The following is a 16,418-nucleotide window of genomic DNA, read 5'->3' as shown; positions in this document are numbered from 1 at the left end:
TCAGAAAATCTAGATCTCTCCTTGTATGGTCATCCCCTGTTGACATCTCTCACTAGGACAGGTCAGGTGTTTCTTAATCTCTTCATTCTTGAGCTGGTGGACACGCCGAGAAGTTACACTGCTTACTCATGGTTTTGCCTGTGGCTGAGAAAAACAAAATGCCCTCAGTTCTTGGTTCAGACATTTCATCACCCCAGTGCTTGCCATACAACCACTGGGTTCTAGGTTGTATGGTTCGAGAGAGAGGTGTGGTAAGGCTACAATTCAACAAGATGTGTTTCCGACAGGCACAGCTCCTCTTTGTCCTCCTGCCTCTGGCCTCTGGCGGGAGCTGAGAATGACAGCCATGAATCCTCCCTCCTGTCGGGGCGAGCAGTTCTCGAACAGACTGAATGGACCGGTGAGCCGGCTGTGCGTGAATATGCATAGGAACATGTCTTTGTTACTTTTAAAGCCAAGTGTATTTTGGGGCTGTTTCCCTGGAGACACAGGGCGGAATGAGAGGCCTTGCTGAGACGAGCGTAGTTTTGCGGGTGACACTTACCCCTCCCCCGCCCCCGTCAGTTTCACGCTCCACCTGGACTGATTTTTCCAAGGTCACTAACTTTTCTTTGTTGCAGAGTCCAACTTTTTAAGCCCCAGCTTTCTCTTTACCAGCTTTCTCCTGCTGTCACTGTTCTTTTCAAATGTAAATCTGATCCACCTTCACTCGAAAGCCTTCAGCGACTCCTCGCGGCTTTTACATTGAGACGCAAACAATGGGGTGCAGACTCCCGGTGTCTTCCGGGTCCACACACCGAGCTTTCTGTTCTCTGAGGAACGGATGAACCGGGCTCTTTCCTGACACAGGGCTTTTGTACGCATTCTTCAAGCACTATTTTGTTTATACTCACCACCATTTGCCAGACCTTGTTTTGGTGTTGGAGTTACAACCACAAATAGAACAGCCAAGGATGGGTTAGACTCGGGTGAGGGCATTTGCGACCAAGCCTGATAATTGTTGATAGGTCCCCGGAGGGAATTGAAGGAAACTGCCTCTCAATCCCTCTCTATCCCACTCATCAATGTGGGCTTTCTTTCACGAGTAGCTTAGTGGACATCCTGGGACTCTGTTCTCACCTTCAACCTTGTGGACCCTGGGGACCCATCATTAAGCTTGGTAACAAGGACTTTTACCTGTTAAACCATCCTGAGGACCCATATCCTTAGATTTTTGGGGGTTTTGTTGTTGTTTGTTTTTGAGACAGGGTTACTCTGTGTAGCCCTGGCTACCCTGGAACATGCTTTGTAAACCAGGCTGACCTCAAACTCTCAGAGACCTGCCTGCCTCTCTTCTGCCTCCTGAGTACTGGGGTTAAAGATGTGCACCAGCACCGCCAGCTTTTTTTTTTTTTTTGTGGGGTGGGGTAGGAAGTTTGGAAGTTTAAATAACAACTGTATTGACATATAATTCCCATGCTATAAAACTTACATATTTAAAGTATACAGTTCAATTTAGAACATTCAATTTTGCAGCCATCACCACAATTTGAGAATGTTGCTACCCTCTGGAAACTTGGTACTTGTCAATAGTGTCCTATTGCTGTGAAGAGACACCATGGCCGTGGCAACTCTTATAATAGAGAGCATTTAGTTGGGGCTGGCTTACAGTTCCGAGGGTTAGTCCATTGTCCTCACTGGTTAAGATCAGTGTATTGCTACTGCAGAGAACCCCACATTGGTTCCCAGCACTCACCTGGCAACTCATAAGTGTTCATGATTCCAGTTCCAGGGGATCCAACACCCTTTCTGGTCTCCACAGACACATACCTGGTCTAAAGATGTACATGTGGGTAGACACTTATACACATAAAATAAAAACAGGGTTTCTCTATAGCTTTGGAGCCTGTCCTGGAACTCACTATATAGACTAGGCTGACCTTGAACTCACAGAGATTGCCTACCTCTGGCTCCCAAGTGCTGGGATTTAAGGCATACTCTACCACTGCCTGGCAAAAACAAACTGTAAAAAGAAAAGAAACCTGACTTGGGTCATGTACATTTAGTGTGACCAGTGTTCAATTGTCCAGAAGAATTTGAGGAACTGGTCCCATTTCTTCCTTTAAATGTTGGCAGAGATGACTAGTGAGGTCATCTGAGAATGAGTTTTCTCTATGGGAAGGTTTTAGCTACAATTTCAGTTTCTTTAACAGTGTTGAGCTATTCTGGTTTCTGTTGCTGAGAGAGTGTTGTGATTTTTAGAATGTGCTGGGGCAATGCAGCTTTTATTTCCAGTATCAGTAATCTGGTCTCCTGTCCATTTCTCCTGACTAATTTAGTGGGCTGGATAGGTTTTTTTGTCAACTTGACACAGCCAGGGTCATCTGGGAAGGGAGGATCTCAACTGAGAACACATCTTCATGCTGTTGGCCTGGCATTTTCTTGATTAATGATTGATACGGGAAGTCCCAGCCCCTTGGGAAGGTGCTACCCCTGGGCAGGCGGGTCTGGGAGGGGGAGGTATAAGAAAGCAATCTGAGCAAGTCATGGGGAGGAAGTCAGTAAGCTGCACTCCTTCCTGGCCTCTGCTTCGGATCCTGCCTCCAGGAACTTCCTTTCACGATGCACTGTAATCCAGACTTGTAAACCAAATAAACCGTTTCCTCCCTCAGTTGCTTCTGGTCGTGGTACTTTATCACAGCAATAGAAAGCTGTGATAAAGTAGGATAAACCAGGATATTTTGCTGGAAGTTTGTCGGTTTATTGATATTGATCAAAAGAAAAAAATTTTCAATTCATTGATTTTTTAACTATTATTTTAAATTTCTTTCTGTTAAATTTAGAATTGGTTGAATCTGTTTTATGTCTGTTACATCTACATTGAGGTTTTATCTTTAATATTTTTATTTATTATCTTTATATTATTATTACTATTCTTTATTTTCAAAACAGGGTCTCACTATGTAGTTCTGGCTGTTCTGGAGCTCACTATGTAGACCATACTGGCCTTGAGTTCATAAAGATCCACCTACCTCAGCCTCCTGAGTGCTGGGATTAAAATGTCAACTGGCACTTTTCTATTTTTAAAGTTTATTGATTTTTCCCTTTATTCCGCTTTTCCTTTTGTTTTTTTTCAAATTTTGCTTGTTCTTTATCTTATGCTGGAAGCTAGCATTGATTTGACACCTTTTAAATTTTCTAGTATACATGTAGGCGCTGAGATGTAACTGGCTTGCTAGTATCCTTGCCTTGCAGTCAAGAAGTTCTGGTATCAATTCCCAACACCATAAAAAGCCAGCTATGGTGACACAAACCTGTATCAGCACTCAGGAAGTAGGGGCAAGAAGATAAGAAGTTCAATGTTATCTTTGGCTTCAGAGTGAGTTAAAAGGATAGCCTTAAAAACAAAACAAGAAATCTCAAAACTGGTTCTAAGTACTATGCATCTTGCAATGAATAACATATTTTAAGAAGTCATGTTTTCTTTATTTCTTTGTTGGCTTGCTTATTTTGAGAGAGTCTCACTTTATAGCTTTGACTGGCCTTGAACTTAACAGTCTTCCTGCTTCAGAAGCCTCATGAGTGATGTGATTATACTGTATGCCAAATGCCTGGTTCATGTTTCCATTTTTATCCAATTCAAAATGCTTTCTAATTTCCCTTTCAAGTTTTTATTTCACTCACAAGCTATTTATAAATACACTATTGCTAATTAACTTCCAAATATTGGGGAGTTTTCTAGAAACCTTTTTGTTAATGGTGTCTAATGTGATCCCAGTGTGAGTAGAGACTATGCATTGCATGGCTTGAATAATCTTAATAATAATTTAAATTGCACAGGGCGGTGGTGCACGCCTTTAATCCCAGCACTCGGGAGGCAGAGGCAGGCAGATCTCTGTGAGTTCGAGGCCAGGCTGGTCTGACAGCCTCCAAAACAATACAGAGAAACCCTGTCTTGTAAAAACAAAAAACAACAACAAAAAATAATTTAAATTGCTCTATGCTCAAACTATGGTCTACTATGGTAACAAGTCCATGTGCTCTTAGAAAGAATGTGTGTGCTGCAGTTTTTGAGTGTTCTATAAACGTCAATCAGGTCAAGTTAGTTGGTAGTATTCTCCCGTAGTTTCTTGACTTTCTGCCTGCTTGTTTAATCCGTGCTTGAGAAGCGGACGCTGAAGTGTCTGAATATAGATGTGCCTACTCTTGTTTGCAGTTCTATCACTTTTGTGATCATGTATTTTAGAACTTGATTAGATGCGTGAACAGTTGTGCCATTACGTCCATTTGATGTTTTTCATCCCTCTAAAATGATCTCCTTTGCTCTTGCTCACAAGCCCCCACCCCATCGAGTCTGTTTTGTCTGATGTTAATACAGCATACCTGTTTCCCTTTCATGTTAGCTTGGTATCCTTTTATTTTCAACCTCCTTCTTTTTGGCTTTTCTATGTCTTAAATTGTGTGTGTGTGTGTGTGTGTGTATGTGTACACTCTCACATCAGAAAACAGCTTTTAAGGGCTCTGTTCTCTCATTTTGCCATGTAGGTCCTGGGGATTGAACTCAGGCCATCAGGCTTCATGGCAAATGTCTTTAACCACTAAGTGATCCTACTGGCTTTCTTTATATTTAAAACACGTTTCTTTTAGATAACATAGAATTGAGTCTTAGATACAAACTGATAATCTCTATCAATTTAATGAGTTAATTACATTTAATGTGATTTTAAAATGTGGTTAGTTTGATCTTTACAGTGCAGTATCTCTATCTGTCTGGCCTCTGTTCCCCTTTTCTCTCTCCTTTTCCTCCTTCATTGGCTTACTAGTATAAAATTTCGGGAGGGAGGGGTGTTTGGTTTTTGCCTTTGACAAACATCTCCTTGTGTATCACTGCCTTGCTTTGCCTCAAACTCACCATACGTCCTCAGCCTCCTGAGTTCTGGGATTATTGATGCACCACCATGCCTTCTGTATTACTAACTCTTCTCCCTGATGTGAAAAATATTTGTCAAAAGCAACTTAAGGGAGAAAGGATTGGTTTCGGCTCACAGTTTGAGGGTCCAGTCCATCGTGTTGGTGTAGTCTTGGAGGCAGGAGTGTGAGGCAGCATGCTACATCACATTTGTAGTTGGGAAGCAGAGAGCAACGAACACAGCTGCTCAGCTTGCTATCTCTCTTTATTCTGCCTGGGACACTAGTCCATGGTTGATACAGCTCACATTTAGGGTAGGCTTTCCTTCCTCGAGTAATCTAATCTAGATAATTCTTCCTGGACATGCCCAGATCTGCCTCGGCTCACAGAAGTTAATAAAATATATAGAATTGTCATTTGAGAATCCAAAGCTTGGGGCTTTTAGAAAGACATGCTACCCTCTGACCACACCTGGCAGGCAGGAGTAATTTGCGACTGTGCTGTAGAAGACCTTTTGGTCAGATACCCCCCTTTTTTGGATTGTGTTTAGGGAGCACCTGCTGTCCCCAGGCACTGAGGACACCACTTTTACCAGAGAAGATTCTGGGAGAAGGAATCCCACAAATGTGGGAAGGAATCAACATCCGAAAGCATCATATTTTTGGCCCATTGGGAAGGGAGAAGGGAACAGGCTTTCGCAGCAGGCACTACACAACCGTGCACTTCCCACGCTCTGTAGCAAGCTTCCTATGGAGGAGACATGCCAGGCACACTGTGCAGAGGCACTGGCCCAAAGAGGAAGAGGAAGAGGCATCTATCCTTAAGTTGACTGTGGGAGAACAAGCGTGTGGGTGGGATGAGGTAGGCTTCTCTAGAGGAACAGAACAGACAGAATGTACATATATCAGAAAAGAGCATTTCCCTAGGATGACTTTCAGGACAGGGACTGAGTACTCCAAAGGTAGCCTTCTACACCCTGGAAAGCCTGTGAATGGCTATCTGCCTGGTCCATGAGACAAACGACACAGCTGTCCTGGTCTGGTGTTGGGGGCCTGGAAGATCCCTGAGAGTTGCTGGGCTTCTGTCTACATAAGAAGCTGGAGGAGGGGGGCTGGAGAGATGGCTCAAGAGGTTAAGAGCACTGGTTGCTCTTCCAGAGATCCTGAGTTCAATTCCCAGTAACCACATGGTGGCTCACAACCATCTGTAATGAGACCTGATTCCCTTTGCTGGCCTGCAGGTGTACATGCAGACAGAATACTGTATACACAATAAAATAAATTATAAAAAAAGAGAAGAAGCTGGAGGAGGGTTTCAGTGGAGTATGGTGCTGGTGGCAGCACACACATCAGCCAGAAGCAAAGGCCCACAGGGGACACTGCTTTTTCTTCAGACCTCATTGTATCCAAGGTCATTCCTTAGAAGGTGCCACCTACTGTGAGGCAGGGTCTTTTCCCACTCAGTTAATTCTTTTTGGAAACACCTTCATGGGCTGTGCATCTCTTAGTTAATTCCATAGCCTGTCAAGCTGACTTGGAAGGCTAACCATCACAGTGACTGATCATAGTCCTAGCAGCGGGTGCTCTGATTGAGAATTCTCCCTGGGAGTGTCATGGTTCTATCAAACGGGGGAGGGGCATTTCATTTGCATCTGAGGGAGGACTAGGAGACTGCAGGGTAGGGATGGGGGAGAAAAGACATACAGAGTTTATGGGCAGGACAGCCATTTGCAGAGGCCATGTGAGTTCTGAAACTGAGGTTGTACAAATAGCAGCCTCAGACAATAGTAAGGGTTGGGTAGGGGTCTACAGGGTTTCAGGATTTGCTATAAAAGAGGCTCATGTTGGAACCATGATTGGGTTAATAGACTACTGCTCTGTTTGTCTTTATTCCTTTAAGTTAATAAAACTGATGAATTGTACTCGCCTTTAATCCCTACACTTAAGAGGCAGAGGCAGGAGGATCTCTGTGACTTCAAGGCCAGTCTGGTCTACATAATGAGTTCTAGATAGTCAGAGCTACAGGAGACCATTTCTCAAAAAAGAAATATATATATGTGTGTATATATATACATATATATGTATATATAAACATATATGCTTATTTTTATTTTAGTTTTTATGTAAGTTTTTATTTGCATGCATGCATATGTAGGGGGGATTTGTGCATTTGAGTGTGGTGCCATTAGAGGCTGGAAGAGGACATCAGATCCCTTGGAGCTGGAGTTACAGACAGGTGCCAGCTTACTGACATGGGTCCTCTGCAACAGTGTTATGTGCTCATAACCAGTGAGCTATCTCTCCAGCCCTTCGTCTTTGCTTCCTGATGAGGAAACCACCCAGACACACACCACAGTTTCTCTAGTGTGTTTAAAGTATCAAAGAAGACTGAAGCACATTTGGAGGATGGGGGTACCAATTAGTACAATCTCTATAGAAGACATATTGCTTAAAACTGTGCAGTTCCACTTCAATCCAAAAGAAAACAAGGACTAATATTACTCTCTGCTGGGTTGGTTTTCAGGGGCTGGGATGGAGCTCAGTGGTAGAGGGCTTGTTTAGCATCAAATTCCTGGGCTTCAGTCCCAGTGCCACATAAGCTGGGCATGGTGGCACACGCCTTCCAGGAGGATGTAAAATTCAGCTTTATCCTGGGTTACGAAGGAGTTACATAGGGAGTATACAGTCAGTCTAGGCTGGATGTTCTGCCTTAATTGTTTTTCTAGACTAAATTATCAATGAAGAAAGCAAGAGGTGAAGACTATTTTTTTCATGTGCATTGGTGGCTTTCCTTGTACATGTGTCTGTGTGAGGGAGTTGAATCCCCTGAAATTGGAGTTACAGTTGTGAGCTGCCATGTTGGCACTGGGAATTGAACCCGGTACCTCTGGAAAAGCATCCAGTGTTCTTAGCCACAGAGCCATCTCCCCAGCCTGACTACCTTTTTTAAATGAACTACTATGGGGAGGTGGGAAGCAGAGACAGGGGAATTGACCCAAAGCTTTCATATGGAGCACAGTAGCAGAAATAACAAGAGATTCTGCCTCAAAAACAAGATGAAAGGAAAGAACCAATTCTTCAGAACTTGTTCTCTGCCCTCCACCTGAGCATCCTCCCAAATATATAAAAATAAATACAACAAATTAAATAAGGAGGGAAGGAGGAAGGAAGGAAGGAAGGTAGGCAGGAAGGAAAGAAGGAGGATTAAGGAAAAACTTGGTCCCGTGTAGAGAGTTGACATGTTTTCTTTTAGAACCCTGTGCTGCCTGGCCTCCAAGACTCCTGTGATATGTGACAAGAATCCCATGGATTCATCATAGGTCTAAGGTCTGACGAGGTCCCTGAATTGGATCCAGAATAATTTGGAAAAGAATATGACATCTTTGGCCTGAAGGAATTCTCCTGTCTGCCCCATATGATGTCTAGTGGGTCCCCAGTTGCAGAGCATCTGGCCGTTCACATGATGCAGATGTGGGGGTATTTGCTCAGAGATGCAGTTTGGCGAGATTCAGCCTGTCTGGCTTCTTCTTTTCCTCCTCCTATCCTTTCACCGCCTCCCCCTCCGTCTCTTCCTCCTTCAGTGCAAGCTCATCAGAGAGCAAGCTAAAAGCCTGGCAGATTTATTTGTAGTCAGAGAGCAAGAGGGAAATGCTACTATTGCTAGAAGCAAGCCCTGTAATACGGAATTCACACAGTTCACTCTCTACACGCAGGAGGACCCGGAAACTCCAGACTGGATACAGCGACTGCTAAGCTGAGAGCTTTCCGAATCAAGCCACGTGGTCTCGTATCTTGTCTTAGTTACTTTTCAGTTGCTGTGGCAAGACACCATGACCAAGGCAACTTGGAAAAGAAAGCATTTAATTTGGGGCTCACAGTTCCACAAGGTTAGAGCCCATCTGGGTGGGGAGCAGGGCAGCAGGTAGGCAGCCATGACGCTGGGACAGAGCTGAGAGATTGCGTCCTGATCCATGAGCGAGCTTGAGGCAGAGAGAGCTAACTGGAAGATGGCTTGGATGTTTGAATCCTCAAAGCCCACTCCCAGTCACACACCTCCAATAGGACCACGCCTCCTAATCCTTTCTAGACAGTTCCCCCAACTGGGCACCAGACAGTCAAATGTGTGAGCATGTGGAGGCCGTTCTCACTCAAGCCCCTCCCCCACAGCCTGCAATTGCCCTGTCAGTGTCTCCAGACAGCGTTAGGGCTCACTTCCAGCTGTTCAAGAAAAGCAACCTCTTGCTGCCCGTACTCTTCCTGGTGTGGGGGTATATTAGAGAAGGAAGTTTACTAATTTGCAGTCTACATCAGGAGTGAAGATTGGTTAAGTAAGAGTTCAGCAAGTGTACAGTTACAACCGAGCGGAGTATCAGTCCTAGTTACTTTTTCACTAGTGTGATAAAATGCCATGATCAAGACAATTTATACGAGAAAGAGCTTACTTGGCCTTTTGAGTCCAGAAGGATAGAATTTACGATAGTGTAGGAAAGGCGTGCCGTAGATGGCTGGAGCAGCTGCTGACCTCCATCTTTGACCTACAAAAAGGAGGCAGAGAGAGTGTACTGGAGATGGTAGGAAGCCTTTGAAACCTCTCCCCAGTGACACACCTTCAACCAGGCTCCTTCTCCTAATCCTTCCCAAACAGCCTCGAACTAGGGGTGAAGTACAGACGTACATAGACTTGTGGGGGACATCTCAATGAAACCACCATCGTATCATAGAGGAAAGGTGTGTGGATGAGAGCAGTTAGGAAAACTGCCCGGGGGCTGGAGAGATGGCTCAGCGGTTAAGAGCACTGACTGCTCTTCCAGAGGACCCGGGTTCAAATCCCAGCACCCACGTGGCAGTTTGTAACTACCTGTAACTCCAGTTCTAGGGGAATCCGACACCTTCACACAGACATACATGAGGTATAACATGAGTACACATGAAATAAAAATAAATAATTAAAAAAAGAAAAGGACAATACCTGTGTTAGCATGGGGACCAGAGAAGGCCTGTCCGAGGAAAGCACCATGTGAAGGGTGAGCAGGGGTGGGGGTGGGTGAGCAGGGGTGAGGTGAGGGGGTAAAAAGAGCATTGCAGGCAGAAGAGACCATTTGTGCAAAGGCGTGGAGTGGAAGGGAATATGAAACACCCAGGAACTAGGCTGCCAGTCCATGGATATCAGACACACACATGGTGCACACAAGTACATGCATGTATGTATACTCATACAACAAGATAAAAAGAAATAAATTTTTAAAAGCTATCATCTAAATCCACTAAGTTGTGAGCTGATTATTGTCCTACGTAGCAACAGATAACTAAGATTGGCATCAGAGGAATTTCTCATGGGGAGCTACTTAGAATATCCTTGCTAAGTACACCATGACGTGTGTTTTGTAGCGAATGTGTGTGCACGCCTGTGGGTTGTGAACTTGGGTGTGGAAATGCTGGGTCACTGGATGTGCACATGTGTAGCGTTAGTGAATACTTTGAGAGTGCCCACATGTCAGTTCACACACACACACCCCCAGCAGCACAGAGGCATCCTCACTGCTCACACTCTGGCACTGTTTTGTACCTTTTTTATTCTAGACATTTTGATGGGTAACTGGAGTTTCATCGTGGTTTTAATATAGATTTTTCTTTCTTAATGTTTAGTGAACTGTTAGTGCCTTTTCAAAAACTTAGTGGCCATTTAGATGCCTCTATTTGTAAAATACTGACTTTAGTCAAGTCTTTTACCCCATTGTAAAAGCTGGGTTGGATTTTCCTGATTTTTTTTAGTTTATTTTTTAATTTTGAGACAGGGTCTCACTATGTAGCTCTGGTTGTCCTAGAACACAGTATGTAGACCAGGCTGGCCTCAAAAATCACAGAGATCCACCTGTCTCTGCCTTCCAAGTTCTGGAATTAAAGGTGTGAACCACTACCTCCTAACCCTTCCTGGTTTATTTATTCTTTCTTTCCTTCTTTCTTCTTGGTGTGTGGGTAGTGGGTGTACATACATGTGCTCATTTATATGTATGCAGGTCCATGTGCACATACTTGCAAGTGTGTGAAGGCCAGAGGTGATGCTGGGTGTCTCGTTCTATTGTTTTCCACCTTATGTTTTTAAATTGATTTTATTTTATGTGTATGCATGTTTTGCCTGCCTGTATATGCCCCACGTGCTGGGATTACAGATGCACCACAGTATCCTCATCTTTGCTTGGGTGCTGGGGATCCAAACTGGGGTGGCAAGCACTTTCCTGACTGAACCATCTCTCCAGGCCCTGCATTTTCCTTTTATAATCCTAAAATAAGACTCCTGGACTGAGTCCTTTGGTAGATATAAAGTATTTCTTCTTTTCCCTTTTTTCCTGTCTCAATCATGATTACCTACATCCCCGCCCAGCACTGAGGATTGAACCCGGGACTCACCGATTAGGCAGGCACTCTTCCATTCGACTGTATCCCCAGCCCTCAGATGTGACTTGTGACAAATGCAAGTTGTTACTGTGTGTGTAGTCCAACTTATGAATCACTTTTGTATTCTGTTAATAAGAATATCTATCTCCCTTTGTTATTTTAAAGAAGTTTCACTTAAGGCTGAGGCTGGAGCTCAGTGACGGAACACATGCTTAGCAAGCGTGAGGCCTGGATTCAATCTTGGAGGGGCAGGGAGCTTTCTATGACCCATGTATAATAGATTTTGCCTGTGGTATGAGGAAGACATTAAATTTATAATTGCTCCAGCAACACTCATTGCAAAAACAATTAAACTAAATTAAACGATAATCCCCAGAGCACTGGAATAGCATATTTTTTAAAATGCTTTTGTTACATATATTTATTTATCTGGGGGAAGATGCTATGGCATGTGCGTCTGCGAGTCAGAGATTGCCTTGCAGGAGTCAGTTCTCTTTATCCTCTGTGAGGGCTCTGGTGACAAAACTCAGTTCATCAGGCGTGGCGGCAAGTGCCTTTACCGGCTGAGCCATCTCCCTGGCTCCTTGCAGACTAAGTTGACTTTGAACTTACAGCCCTTCTGCCTCAGCCTCCCAAGTGCTACAGATATTTGCCACATACCAGATAGTAAACCAAATATCCCCAATTTTTGGAATCTGTTTCTGGACTCTACATTCTCGATTGCACTACTTACTATCCCTTGGACTAATATCACAATATCAATGTTTTATTGATGTGTAAGTCCTGATATTTGGTAGGTAAACCAGCCCTCTCTCTCCCTCTCTCTTTTTCTCCTCTTCCCTCCTTCCTTCCTTTTATCTTTGGTGGGCACAGGGTCTTGCTCTGTAACTTGGGCACAGGGTCTTGCTCTGTAACTTGGGCACAGGGTCTTGCTCTGTAACTTGGGCACAGGGTCTTGCTCTGTAACTTGGGCACAGGGTCTTGCTCTGTAACTTGGGCACAGGGTCTTGCTCTGTAACTTGGCCAGGCTTCCTTAGAGCTGAGCTTCCAGTTATGCATTGCGATATCCTTCCTATTCTTCAATATCATCTTTGCAATTCAGTTCTGATTTCCAGTAAAATTTTAGAATTAGACTATTTACATTGAAACAACCCCTGAGACTTTATTTGGTATAGCATTTAGTCCACTGATAAATTGGGGGGAGGGGAATTAGCACTGGAGTCTTGGGGGGAGGGGAATTAGCACTGGAGTCTTGGGGGAGGGGAATTAGCACTGGAGTCTTAGGGGGGAGGGGAATTAGCACTGGAGTCTTAGGGGGAGGGGAATTAGCACTGGAGTCTTAGGGGGGAGGGGAATTAGCACTGGAGTCTTATTGTCTATTAACGTGTCCCTTCCCTCCTCCTACTTAGGCTTCTTTAGTTTTTGGGAGGTGGGAACAGTGTTTCTATGAATTTTGCTAGATTCATTTCTTTTTTAAAAGAAATTTATTTTTTAAGAATTTATTAATTTTTCTTGTATATGCATTGGTGCTTTAACCATGGATGTCAAGTCCCCTGGAACTGGAGTTACAGATGGTTGTGAGCTGCCATGTGGGTGCTGGGAATTGAACCCAGGTCCACTGAAAGGGCAGTCAGTGCTCTTAACCATTGAGCCATCTCTCCAGCCCAGCTAGATTTATTTCTTGGTCTGTCTTTTTTTGTGGGGGAGAGAGAACCTCTTACTTGACCTAGAACCTCTTACTTGCTAGGGAAGCACTGGAGTGTGGCCCTGGTCTACACATCTCCTCTCTTCGTATATAAACTTTGAAACAGGATCTCACTAAGTTACTGGGGTTCTCCTTGAACTTCTGACTCTGTTGACTCCTGCCTCAGCTTCCTGAACATCAGACCTGGCTGGCATTGAATATTTTGATGCTATGCAAATGATATCACTAAAATGTTAAAGTATTTTATTGTAGTGTATTTTTAAAACACAATTTTAAAAATATTGACCTTGTTTCTAGTGATCTTGCTGCATTTATTTATTTATTTATTTATTTTTTGGTTTTTCGAGACAGGGTTTCTCTGTGGCTTTGGAGGCTGTCCTGGAACTCGCTCTGTAGACCAGGCTGGCCTCGAACTCACAGAGATCCGCCTGCCTCTGCCTCCCCAGTGCTGGGATTAAAGGCATGCGCCACCAACACCCGGCCTTGCTGCATTTGTTATTGATTTTCTCCAGTCTTTTATTTACTCTCCTTAAACAAAATTATGCAGTCTCTGACTAATGAACTTATCTCCTCTATCCTATCTTAATGTCTTTCATTTTTAGTTCTGATCTCAGCGTAATGTTGATTAGAAACAGTGATAGCAACATTTTTGCCTTGGGCCTAATTATCACAGGGAAGTCTAAGAAAGTTTCACTGTGGTTATAATATTTAATGTGTGGACAGCTGTACATGGTGTTGGAGCCTGAGTGTGGGCAAGGAGAGCATTTTCATAGCAAGGTAACCCAGTTTAGGTGTAGGAACCCACAGAGGGTATCATCTGGATGCGAACCAGTTCAGGCTGCCATGGCCTGGGAATACAGTTACCAGCATGTACATGTACATGTACAGATGAGGTGGCCTTCTATGGCACAAAGCTCTTTGAGAGCACAGGAGAGCTTTCCCGTTGTGTATGATGCAGCACAGGTAGTCAGTGAGACAGGAGATAGTTTTATTTCGGCAGTAAGTGCAGGAGTCATGGCTGATCATGGGGGAATACGAGTTAGCCATGTAGCACACATGACTGCTCCCTTGAGTGGATGAATAATTGTGTTGGACCTATAGAGCATGTGAACTCTATTGGCTCATCCTTATTGTATCACAAAAAGATCAATTATGCCGGTGGTGGTGGCACACGCCTTTAATCCAGGACTAGGGAGGCAGAGGCAGGCAATCTCTGAGTTCAAGGCCAACCTGGTCTATACAGAATAGCCAAAGCTACGCAGAGAAACCCTGTCTCAAAACACAACAACAACAACAACAACAAAAAAAAAAACACGACCAGTTCCAACAGATATTACTCAGCCTGCATCCACTTCCCATATAAGACCCATAAAAGACAACTATACAAAGCAACATGGCAATATTCCTTCCTTTTATAGCCCCTCCCACTCTTTTTTTTTTTTTTTTTTTTTTTTTGGTTTTTCGAGACAGGGTTTCTCTGTGGCTTTGGAGGCTGTCCTGGAACTCACTTGGTAGTCCAGGCTGGTCTCGAACTTACAGAGATCCGCCTGCCTCTGCCTCCCGAGTGCTGGGATTAAAGGCATGCGCCACCAACGCCCGGCTGCCCCTCCCACTCTTGAGAGTTCATTCTCCCCTGTCTTTAATCACTCTACACTCACTCTTCTTCTTGTCCAAGCTTCCTTAATCTTTTTGGGCTTGAGACAACAAGATGGACAAGCACTGATTTCAGGTGACTTTGATGACCACCAGTTGGTGCCCTAGCTCCTCAGAGTTAAACCTACAAAGAACTCAGAAAGGCTCTGTCACTTTCAAAGAATCCACAACTTTGGAACCCAAGTGGAAAGGTTGGGGAAGAAGGACAGTGGGGACAGCACAAGACAGGGAACATACAAAGGGATTGGTAGACTGAGGAAAATGGGGGCCAGGTTCTCGCTGCTGGAGAAAGAAGTCATAGTATAGAGAAAGACAAGAGTGATATTGCACTGCCGGTTAGAGTTCAGGGTGTGAGTTGAAGCACAAAGTTTCCAATGTGCACAGACTGATATAGAGTGGTGTGTGTGTGTGTGTGTGTGTGTGTGTGTGTGTGTGTGTGTGTTAGAGAGAATGAGAAAGACAGACATAGAGACAGAGACAAAGACAGAGAGACAGAGATACAGAGAGTCAGAGTGACAGAGATACAGACAGAGAAAAACAGAGAGACAGCAGAGAGACAGAGACAAAGAGACAGAAACAGACAGAGAGATAGAGAGACTGAGACGAGAGGAGATACAGAGGTATTTCTTAGCTTCGTCTCTTAGAGGGGCTAAAAGTGACAGCCATGGGCACATATAACACCCAAATATTTGTTTTTAAATCTCTTTTTTTCTCCATGTTTGAAACCAGGCTTCTTCAAAGAAATGGTTGCTTCTGGATTTGAGACAAGGAAATTATAAGATAAGACTAGAATATCTTACCGTTTCAGGAAAAAAAGTGTTTAAAGAATTATATCTATTCTATCAAAAGAGCATAGAAACTAGCTCAAGGAGCTCCCATTGGCTAAATCTAGGACAATTGAGACATGGAAACAAAGATAGTAACAGATTATAACACACTGTATAAAACAGGAATCCATAAATTCAATGACAAATTAATTCTGACATTTTATGAGGAATGGGATGCAGTCTTGAGGGAGGGGAAAGGAGTAACTTTGTAACCGAGAAGCTAGCAGAGATCATCTTCATCAAATAATAAGGTGTAAATCATCAAGCTAGCAGAGATCATCTTCATCAAATAATAAGGTGTAAATCATCAGTCGAGAGACCTACAGCAAGCACAATGTAAATTTCATATTGGTTTCCCAGACATGAAAAGGGGCCTTAATGGACAGTTGGTGAAATTGGAAAAATCTAAAGGTATTTTGTAAGTTACTGAAAAGTAATGTGTCAACATTCATTTCCTGATTTTTAGTGGTTGCACTGCGGTTAGCATGAGAAAGTTGTTGAAATGTATTCACTGTTTATGTTCCTCCCCGTGATCTATACATTAAGATACTGATCACTAAGGCAGTTTTATCAAGAGGCAGCATCTCTGGGAAATCATTAGGTCATGAGGGTAGAACCCTCATGAATAAGATTAGTGCCCCTTTGAAAGATGTCTTAGAAATCCTCTCCCCTTCCTCTGTGTGAAGCTAAGTGGAAAGATGACTGTCCACGAGGAAGACCATGGTGTCTCAGCTTCTAGAACCATGATCGGTAAACCTCCGCTGTGTATAGACCATCTAGTTGCTTGTATCCTATTATAGCACCTGAAAGGAGAGTGTTTGTGGGCCATAGGGTGTCATGTTGACTCTCAACAGGTCAAGTACTTAAGTTCTTTGTATTCACCTGAAGGGCTCAGTGTCCACATATCACAGAGATGCCTGCACATCAGTCGGTGTTTACTGCAGCACTAG

This window comes from Mesocricetus auratus, unplaced genomic scaffold (assembly GCF_017639785.1).
Source record: "Mesocricetus auratus isolate SY011 unplaced genomic scaffold, BCM_Maur_2.0 Super-Scaffold_100010, whole genome shotgun sequence".
Taxonomy (NCBI): Eukaryota; Metazoa; Chordata; class Mammalia; order Rodentia; family Cricetidae; genus Mesocricetus; species Mesocricetus auratus.
The sequence above is the reverse complement of the archived record's forward strand: the minus strand, read 5'-3'. Positions refer to the sequence as shown.